Source organism: Triticum dicoccoides, chromosome 4B (assembly GCF_002162155.2).
Source record: "Triticum dicoccoides isolate Atlit2015 ecotype Zavitan chromosome 4B, WEW_v2.0, whole genome shotgun sequence".
Taxonomy (NCBI): Eukaryota; Viridiplantae; Streptophyta; class Magnoliopsida; order Poales; family Poaceae; genus Triticum; species Triticum dicoccoides.
This window is the reverse complement of record NC_041387.1, coordinates 594,639,976-594,649,866: the sequence shown is the minus strand read 5'-3', so window position 1 is coordinate 594,649,866 and position 9,891 is coordinate 594,639,976.

Genomic DNA, 9,891 nt, shown 5'->3' with positions numbered 1-9,891 from the left:
TTTCACAGCATGTATGCATACCGCCCGACGTACGCCCGCCCCCGCCCGCGTCGACGTACGCCCACCCGCGTCGACGTACGTGTCAGTCGCATACGGCCGCCCGCTGTCGTAGCCTGTTCGTGTGCGCCCGCCCGCTGCTGTTTGAAAAAAAACTCATACGGGTCGGCCCACCGCCACCAGCAGTTGAAACCCTAGGGTAGGCGACTGTCTGCTGCCGCCGTTTTCACCGGCGTCATCTTGCCGAGGGGGAGCCCTGAGTGCCCCGCCGCCGGCAACGACGACTGTTGACGCCCTTTTCGTGCGACAAGAACGCAGGTTCGTCTTCCTCTAATCGATCTGGTCGCCGACACGCGTTCGTCGTCGTCACGCTGGGTTTCTTGAGCCTCCCGCCATGGTTTGCCATGTAAAAGAACTTATCAGTCCGTGTTGGGTTAGCACGCGCGCACGACTGTAAATGCACATTGACGATCGATCGATCCATCGGCCGCGTGGTGTATGTGCATCTACAACGCACTTTGGCGTCGCCTCCCCAGCCTAGGAGATATATTCATTTATGATTATATTTGCGATTATGTTACGTGATTTTTGAATTGATAAAAGACTATATTTGCACGTGTACAGATGGATCGGGATAACGATTACGACAGAGATGATGGCGATAACAAGGATGGCTCATTGTCATTCCGTGAGGATGGAGATACCGCGGAGAACTATATGAGTTTGGATGAATTCTACAATGGCAATGTAAGTATTGTACACGTTGGAAAAAACATGAAACGCAAATAACCATGTTGACACTGAAATGTAAATCTTTGTCCTTATACAGCAAGGTGAGGATAATGACAATGAGGATATGGATATAGATGATTCATATGCTGAAAGTGGTAGCCATGTACATATAAAATTAAGGACAACACGGAATAACATGACAACCGCATCACCTCTTACATGTCTTTTTCTAAATGTGCATAGATGGATGTGGAAGGGTTCTATGAGCTGAACATATTCGATAATAACATGGACGAAAGCGATGTATATGCATCAAATGATGAGAGCTCGAGCAAAGTAAGTTATGAAAAGTGTTTATATATGAGAGACGCGCATACAACAACTTACTGGCATGGATGGTTCTACATTAATTGTTTTGCAGGGACACGACGATGGCCCAAGAGGGAACAACAAGTATGCCGTTGGTGATGAGTGTAATTTTGACATTGGCTACGATGAATACCAGCAAGAGTCACTGGACAGGCATTGGAAGGTGATGACCATGACGTTCAGGTCAGAAGAGGAGGCATATGATTTCTATAACAAGTTCGCGAAAAAACGTGGATTCAGCATTAGGAGGGACCAACGGAAATACACGAAGGGTGTTGACGCACCTATGCGCCTAAGGAGGTTTCTGTATTCGAGGGCTGGGAAACGACATTCCAAGTTTTGCACAATGGAAGGGAGGAAGTGTAGGCTGAGACCGGAGAGTCGATGGTATTGCGAAGCCCATTGTATGATGAAGCTTGATAGAGATCGCTCAATTTGGTATGTCACCAGTTTTAGCGATGATCATAGTCATGTTCTTGCTAGACCGGACAAAGTTACCTATCTCCAGTCTCATAATCAGATAAAGGAATATCAGAAGCTCAAGATCTTAGCCATGGCAGGTGCTGGGATCAGAAAACATATGTTTTTTTACAACTTTGTCCGTAGGTATGGCTCATATGCGAACGCTAGTTTCGGGAGGAGGAAGCTTTATAACATGTGCTATAGAGAACAAACTGAAGTTGCTAGCAAAGGGTGATGCTGACACTGCGATTGGGATCATGATGACCAAAAAGGCGAGGGATCCAGACTTTTTGTTTGAGCATGCTGTTGACGCGGAAGGCAGGCTCAAAAACCTGTTCTGGTGTGATTCTCAGTCACGCCGGCATTACCTTGACTTCGGTGATGTAACCATATTCGAGAGCGCATATACGATGAATAGGTATGAATGCCATTCATACCTTTTGTTGGTCTAAACAACCATCGTTGCACCACTGTCTTCGGTTGTGCTTTGGTATCGACGAGACCGAAGATACATATGTTTGGGTGTTGCAGACCTTCTTGAGATCTCACTGTCAAAAGAAGCCCAGGTCTATAATTACTGATGGAGACGCAACCATGATAAGGGCCATCAGGAAGGTCCTTGCGGGCGTGTGGCATCGACTTTATTTGTGGCATATCAAGAAGAACATGCAAAAACACCTTAATCACAAGTCCCTTAAGGAGTTCAGGTATCTTATTTACTATGCTACCACACATGAAGTCTTTGAGCAGAGATGGACAACGTTCACAAGTAAATGGCAGACGGAGAAAACTGAAACATGGTTGCGTAGGATGTACAGGAAGAAAAGGCTTTGGGCTATGTCATATCTGTCTGGTGGGTTCTTCCATGGTATGCAGAGTAACCAGAGGAGCGAGAGTCTGAACTCGTGCCTTCATATGCATCTGGACTCCGGCATGACCATTGTTGACATGTTGTGCATTACGAGAATTGTATAGTTCGGCTGCATGAAAACAAGTCATACGACGACTGCAGGTCCACACAGACACTTAGTACTCTATGAGTTTACATACAGTGAGAAAGCCTCAGCTTGTGACTTTACTGCGGTAAACTTTTACATCTTGCAGCAGGATATGAAGAAGGCAGAGGAGCTTCATATCGTTGAGAGACTCGGAGGAGCCACTAGTCAGAGATTCATAGTGGCGTGGAAAAATGAGAGCGAGCTCAGATTCAAAGTGGACTATAAACCTAGTAACTCTGAAGAAACAATGAACTGCAGTTGTGGAAGTATGAATCGCAAAGGCCTCCCTTGCAAGAATATTTTATACGTTTTGACCTACCTGAACTTACGAGACATACCCAAGCGCTTAGTACTCCAAAGATTCATGAAAAATGCTAGGGGTGGATTGCTCGTGAAGCGCACTAGTGATCTTTTTGCCTGGGGTTGGGCAGGTGCTGACCAGAGAAGTAAGTATAGTGAGTTGACTATCCTGTGTGCAGAAGCATCTCATGCCGCTAGTAATAAACCAATCTTATTTGACAAGTTGAAGGCTGCTCTGAAGGATGTAATAGCGAACAATGACACTGACGAGAATGATTATGTGAGTCGGAATAGGGTTAGTGCTGATGATGCATTTCAGCCGAATGAAGATCATGTGTTGGTTGGTGATCCATTGAAAGTTTCTACCGAAGGTGCACGCAAGCAGAATAGTAAAGCCCGGGGTAAGGATGGGCTAGACGTCACTAAGAACGGCAGACCAAAAGCTTTCAACGAGAGAACTGAACGCTTATGCGGTATATGCAGTGCAAAAGGTCATTTTAGGAATAACTGTCCTGAAAATCCTAAGTATGTGTTATCGTTTATTTAATTTCTTTCTTGAAAACAATTATACACTTAAGCGTTTATAGATGGTTAACATATATTAATGTCTTTGTATGCAGGAACAAGGCATGACGACGAAAGCACGGACAATGCATGAACTTTATGGATGGTTCAGAGTGAATTATATTGTTTCCATTGATGTTAGAAATAGCTATAACTTTATTTATCTTCTTGTCAGAAATTGATACTGGAGTCACCATGAATTGTTTTCTTTCTGTTGATGTCAGACATTGCTACAACTTTGTTTATGTTCTTGTCAGAAATTGGTACCCGAGACTTATTTTAATATGTGTTTTGGGTGTAATATTGCTGGCACTATAGCTTCTGTTATTTACGTTGTTATAAAGTGGTTATTTTGTGCTGCTATAAGTTAAAAAAGTTTATAAAAGTGCGTGTCATAAAGTTTACAAAAAGTGAAAAAAGGTGCCCGCCCAGGCCGCCGGCCGAGCCTTACTTGGCCAGTCACTATCCAGCCAGGCGACTGTGACGGCGTTTCAGGTCTTTGGGCCGGCGGCAACCGGACCCACAGGGCGGGCGATTGAGCAAGTGACGACAGTGTTAACAGGAGTTCGAAGCAGTCGGGGGCGACGTGTTTATAAACCGGTCGACGCCTCTCTCGCTCGGCGACGTGGGACTAAGGCTGTGTTCGGTAGCCCTCCACTCCTCCATTCAGGAGCGGAGCGGGTGGAGTACCATATTAGCAGCTCCTCAAATTAACACTGCATGTTGCTCCGCTCCGGAGCGGAGTTGGAGAGCGGGAGGGAGTCCGAACAGGCCCTAAGGACTTGTACGCGTCGTGCGCCGTGAGTTGGCGGTCGAGGCGGCCGCCACGGCCGGCCCACTAGTGCTGTGGGCTCAACTGCCCCGCCCGGTAAGAGGGCTGGGGCGACACGCGGGGGGCCGGCGCTAATAAGTTTTTTTATTAGTTTGGGCGACTGCTGGGCTAGATTGCTGGTAAGGTCGGACAATTTTTTAAATTTTCGGTCCCAACGAATAGTGCATACAGAATATTTGAAACGACAAGACTCGAATTTTTTTTGGAACAAATAATTCACTGTCCATATGATATTGAAAATAAGTACCGTATGCATTTTAATACTACAAACGTCTGTTGCGAGTTATTTTAAATCCGTACATAAATGGTGAATTAAAAATGCGTACACAATATTGAAGCACACATTGTAAAATATTTAACTAAAATGAAAGCATGCCTAGCACCGTTGCGTGCGATAGTTATTTCTTCTTCTTATCCTTAAGACGAATAACTTTGTTCATCACATCCGTTAGCTTGTTCTTTGATGAGAAAATAATTGAAGATATCATTCATTTTCTCGAATCATTGATTGATTCCTAAAATAAATACACACACTTGTAATATGAAAAGGTGGATTTATTAACAAAGATGAATTTCGCAAAATAAAATTTACCCACCTGTGAAAAAAACCATCTGAACTTGTCACCGTCCCAATATTGAAAGCATCGAACTAGTAAAATGATGTGACGCAACGTGTGTTCGGTGTCGGATTTTGTTCATTTTTGGCATGGGTTACCGAAGTGGGGCCCCACACGCCCTGCCAAAAGTTGGGTTGATTCCATGATTGCGCTCAAGTACATCATGTGGAAGGCGGTGGTTTCGGTAAGGAGGGAATGGACCCTTGGGTGTATGTCTTTCCTTCGTATCCGCCAAACGGGCTCATTTTTGTCACGGGCTACAATGACCACGGCAAGCATGCACACCAAAAATTGTCGCGTTTTGACACTGTATGGATTTTATATGATTTCCCGGGCCGAAACCCCTAAAATAGTGCCCGGACGTGACACAACATGTGTTCGGTGTCGGTTTTTGTTCATTTTGGCATGGGTTACCGGGGTGGGGCCCCACACGCCCTGCCAAAAGTTGGGTAGATTCTGTGATTGCTTTCAGGTACATTATGTGGAAGGCGGTGGTTTCGGTAAGGGGGAATGGACCCTCGGGTGTATGTCTCTCCTTCGCATCCGCTAAACGGGCTCATTTTTTAATGGGGTACAATGACCATGGCAAGCATGCACGTCAAATTCGTCGCATTTCGAGATTATATGGATTTTCTACGATTTTTCGGGCAGAAAACCCCTAAAATAGTGCCCGGATGTGACACATCGTGCGTTCGGCGTCGGTTTTCGTTCCTTTTTGGCGTGGGTTACGGGGTGGGGCCCCACATGCCCTGCTAAAAGTCGGGTAGATTGCGTGCTTGCGCTAAGGTACATCATGTGGAACGCGGTGGTTTTGGTAAGGGGGAACAGATCCCCGAATGCATGTCTCCTCTTCGCATTCGCCAAACGGGCTCACATTTTTTCATGGGCTAGATTGACCATGGCAAGCATGTATGCCGAAAACCCCTAAAATAGTCCTCGGACGTGACACAAACTTTTTCACACATTGATTTTCGTCTCTTTCAATTTTTTTATTTTCTATCGTTTCTTTTTTCCATTCAATTCAAATGGTCAGAGTCTAAAAAATAACACGCCTTTTTTCCTTAGTCAATGAATTGTTTTATAAATCTAGATTTAAAATGATTACATGCATTTTCTTTCAGCTTCAAGGTACGTTTTGTCGGAATGATGAACTTTTTTCTATAGGTGTCCAACTTTTTGAAAGATTTTAAAACTCGATTGACGCGTTTGCGGCTGAATTTTTGGCGATACTGCATGCTATCGATATGGAACCGACAAAGGAGCAATTCATATTGCACTCTCTCAAAAACAAAAATTGCATTCAACATATTGCATTCTCTCAGAAAAATAGTTACATTCAAAATAATGATATTTCGTTAAACATTATGAAACATCATTCATATTACAATCAAACATTACGAAACTTAATTAAACATTAACTAATCCTAATGTAATTAAACATTAACTAATCCTAAGCTAATTAAACATCAGGAAAATCCCAGTGTATTCGTCGTCCGAATCAGCGAGGTCGACGACCTCGCCTGCACTGCCATCGCACGCGTCGCAATCGCCCTTGTCACCGAAGCCGTCGTCGATGTCCTCCGCCGCCATTGCCGCTGCATCGTCCAACGGCCGCCTCAAGGAAATATGACCTAGAGGCAATAATAAAGTTATTATTTATTTCCTTAATTGATGATAAATGTTTATTATTCATGCTATAATTGTATTAACCAAAAACTTAGTACATGTGCGAATACATAGACAAAACATATAGTCCAAAGTATGCCTCTACTTGACTAGCTCATTAATAAAAAATGGTTATGTTTCCTAACCATGGACATGTGCTGTCATTTGATGAACGGGATCACATCACTAGGAGAATGATGTGATGGACATGACCCATCCGTTAGCTTAGCATTATGATCGTGTCAGTTTCATTGCTACTTCTTTCTTCATGACTTATACAAGTTCTTCAGACTATGAGATTATGCAACTCCCGGATACTGGAGGAACACTTTGTGTGCTACCAAACGTCACAACGTAAATGGGTGATTATAAAGGTGCTCTACAGGTGTCTCCGAAGGTGTTTGTTGGGTTGGCATAGATCGAGATTAGGATTTGTCACTCCGTGTTTCGGAGAGGTATCTCTGGGCCCTCTTGGTAATACTCATGACTATAAGCCTTGCAAGCATTGTGGTTAGTTGCGGGATGAAGTATTACGGAACGAGTAAAGAGACTTGCTGGTAACGATGTTGAACTAGGTATTGAGATAGCAACGATTGAATCTCGGGCAAGTAACTTACCGATGACAAAGGGAACAACGTATGTTGTTATGTGGTTTGACCGATAAAGATCTTCGTAGAATATATAGGAACAATATGAGCATCCAGGTTATGCTATTGGTTATTGACCAGAAGTGAGTCTCGGTCATGTCTACATAGTTCTCAAACCCGTAGGGTCCGCATGCTTAACGTTCGATGATGATCAGTATTATGAGTTTATGTGTTTTGAAGTACCGAAGGTTGTTCGGAGTCCCCGATGTGATCACGGACATGAAGAGGAGTCTCGAAATGGTCGAGACATAAAGATTGATATATTGGAAGGCTATGTTTGGACACCGGAAAGGTTCCGAGTTGTTCGGGGATTTTTCCGGAGTACCGGGAGGTTACCGGAACCCCCCGGGGAGTTAATGGGCCTTAATGGGACATGGTGGAAGAGAGGAGGAGGCGGCCAAGGTGGGGGCGCGCCCCCCCCAAGCCCAATCCAAATTGGGAAGGGGGTCGGCCCCCTTTTCCTTCTCTCCCTCTCCCTCTTCCTTCTTCTCCTACTCTAACTAGGGAAGGGGGGAAACCTACTCCTAATGGGAGTAGGACTCCCCCCTTGGGCGCGCCATAGAGAGTGCCGACCCTCCCCTCCTCCACTCCTTTATATACAGGGGAGGGGGGCACCCCATAGACACACAAGTTGATTGTTTAGCCATGTGCGGTGCCCCCTCCATAGATTTCCACCTCGGTTATATTGTTGTAGTGCTTAGGCGAAGCCCTGCTTCGATAACTTCATCATCACCGTCATCACACCATCGTGCTGGCGGAACTCTCCCTCGACCTCAGCTAGATCTAGAGTTCGTGGGACGTCACCGAGCTGAATGTGTGCAGATCACGGAGGTGTCGTACCTTCGGTGCTAGGATCGGTCGGATACAGAAGATGTACGACTAGATTAACTGCGTTGTCATAATGCTTCTGCTTTCGGTCTACGAGGGTAAGTAGACAACACTCTCCCCTCTCGTTGCTATGCATCACCTAGATAGATCTTGCGTGATCGTAGGATTTTTTTGAAATTACTGCGTTCCCCTACAGTGGCACCCGAGCCAGGTCTATGCGTAGATGTTATATGCATGAGTAGAACACAAAGAGTTGTGGGCGATAATAGTCATACTGCTTACCAGCATGTCATACTTTGATTCGGCGGTATTGTTGGATGAAGCGGCTCAGACCGACGTGCTTCACACACAGGTGGCTAGTAAGTGTCTGTTTCTCCAACGTTAGTTGAATCGAGTGTGGCTACGCCCGGTCCTTGTTGAAGGTTAAAATAGCACACTTGACGAAAAATCGTTGTGGTTTTGATGCGTAGGTAAGAACGGTTCTTGCTAAGCCCGTAGCAGCCAGGTAAAACTTGCAACAACAAAGTAGAGGACGTATAACTTGTTTTTGCAGGGCTTGCTGTGATGTGATATGGTCAAGGCATGATGAGATATAAATTGTTGTATGAGATGATCATGTTTTGTAACAAAGTTATCGGCAACTGGCAGGAGCCATATGGTTGTCGCTTTATTGTATGCAATGCAATCCCCATGAATTTTTTTTACTTTATCAGTAAGCGGTAGCGACAGTTGTAGTAACAATAGTTGGCGAGACGACAACGATGCTACGATGGAGGTCAAGGTGTCACGCCGGTGACGATGGAGATCATAATGATTCTTTGGTGATGGAGATTATGAGCACAAGATGATGATGGCCATATCATGTCACATATTTTGATTGCATGTGATGTTTATCTTTTATGCATCTTATTTTTCTTAGTACGGCTGTAGTATTATAAGATGATCCCTTATTAATTTCAAGGTACAAGTGTTCTCCCTGAGTATGCACCGTTGCTACAGTTTGTCCTGCTGAGACACCACTTGATGACCGGGTGTGATAAGCTCTACGTTCACATACAACAGGTGCAAGCCAGTTTGGCACATGCAGAATACTCGGGTTAAACTTGACGAGCCTAGCATATGCGGATATGGCCTCGGAACACTGAGACCGAAAGGTCGAACGTGAATCATATAGTAGATATGATCAACATAGTGATGTTCACCATTGAAAACTACTCCATCTCACGTGATGATCGGACATGGTTTAGTTAATTTGGATCACGTGATCACTTAGATGATTAGAGGGATGTCTATCTAAGTGGGAGTTCTTAAGTAATATGATTAATTGAACTTTAATTTATCATGAACTTAGTAGCTGATAATATTTTGCATGTCTATGTTGTTGTAGATCAATGGCCCGTGCTACCCTTCCTTTGAATTTTAATGCGTTCCTAGAGAAATCTAAGTTGAAAGATGATGGCAGCAACTACACGGACTGGGTCCGTAACTTGAGGATTATCTGTCGTGGTCCTAAGTCTGACAATAGAATGGGGGGTAGGTATGGAGAGGCAAGATCCTAGCTATGGAGTAGTTGTACACACGAGTGTTTAGCGAGTTCAGGCCCTTCTCGGAGGAAGTAACAGCCCTATGTATCGGAGCCCGGAGGCGGTCGACTGATCTCTGTGTATATGAGTTACAAGGGTGCGAACCCTTCTACCAGTGGAGGGGGGTGGCTTATATAGAGGACGCCAAGACCCCAGCCAGCCCACGTTAGCAGAGGGTTAAAGTACATTAAGGTCGGGCGTTACTGGTAACGCCCTGAATAAAGTTCCATCATGACCATTAAGACTACTTAATTACAGACCGTTTAGATGCAGAGTAGACCCTGAACTTCTGATGGT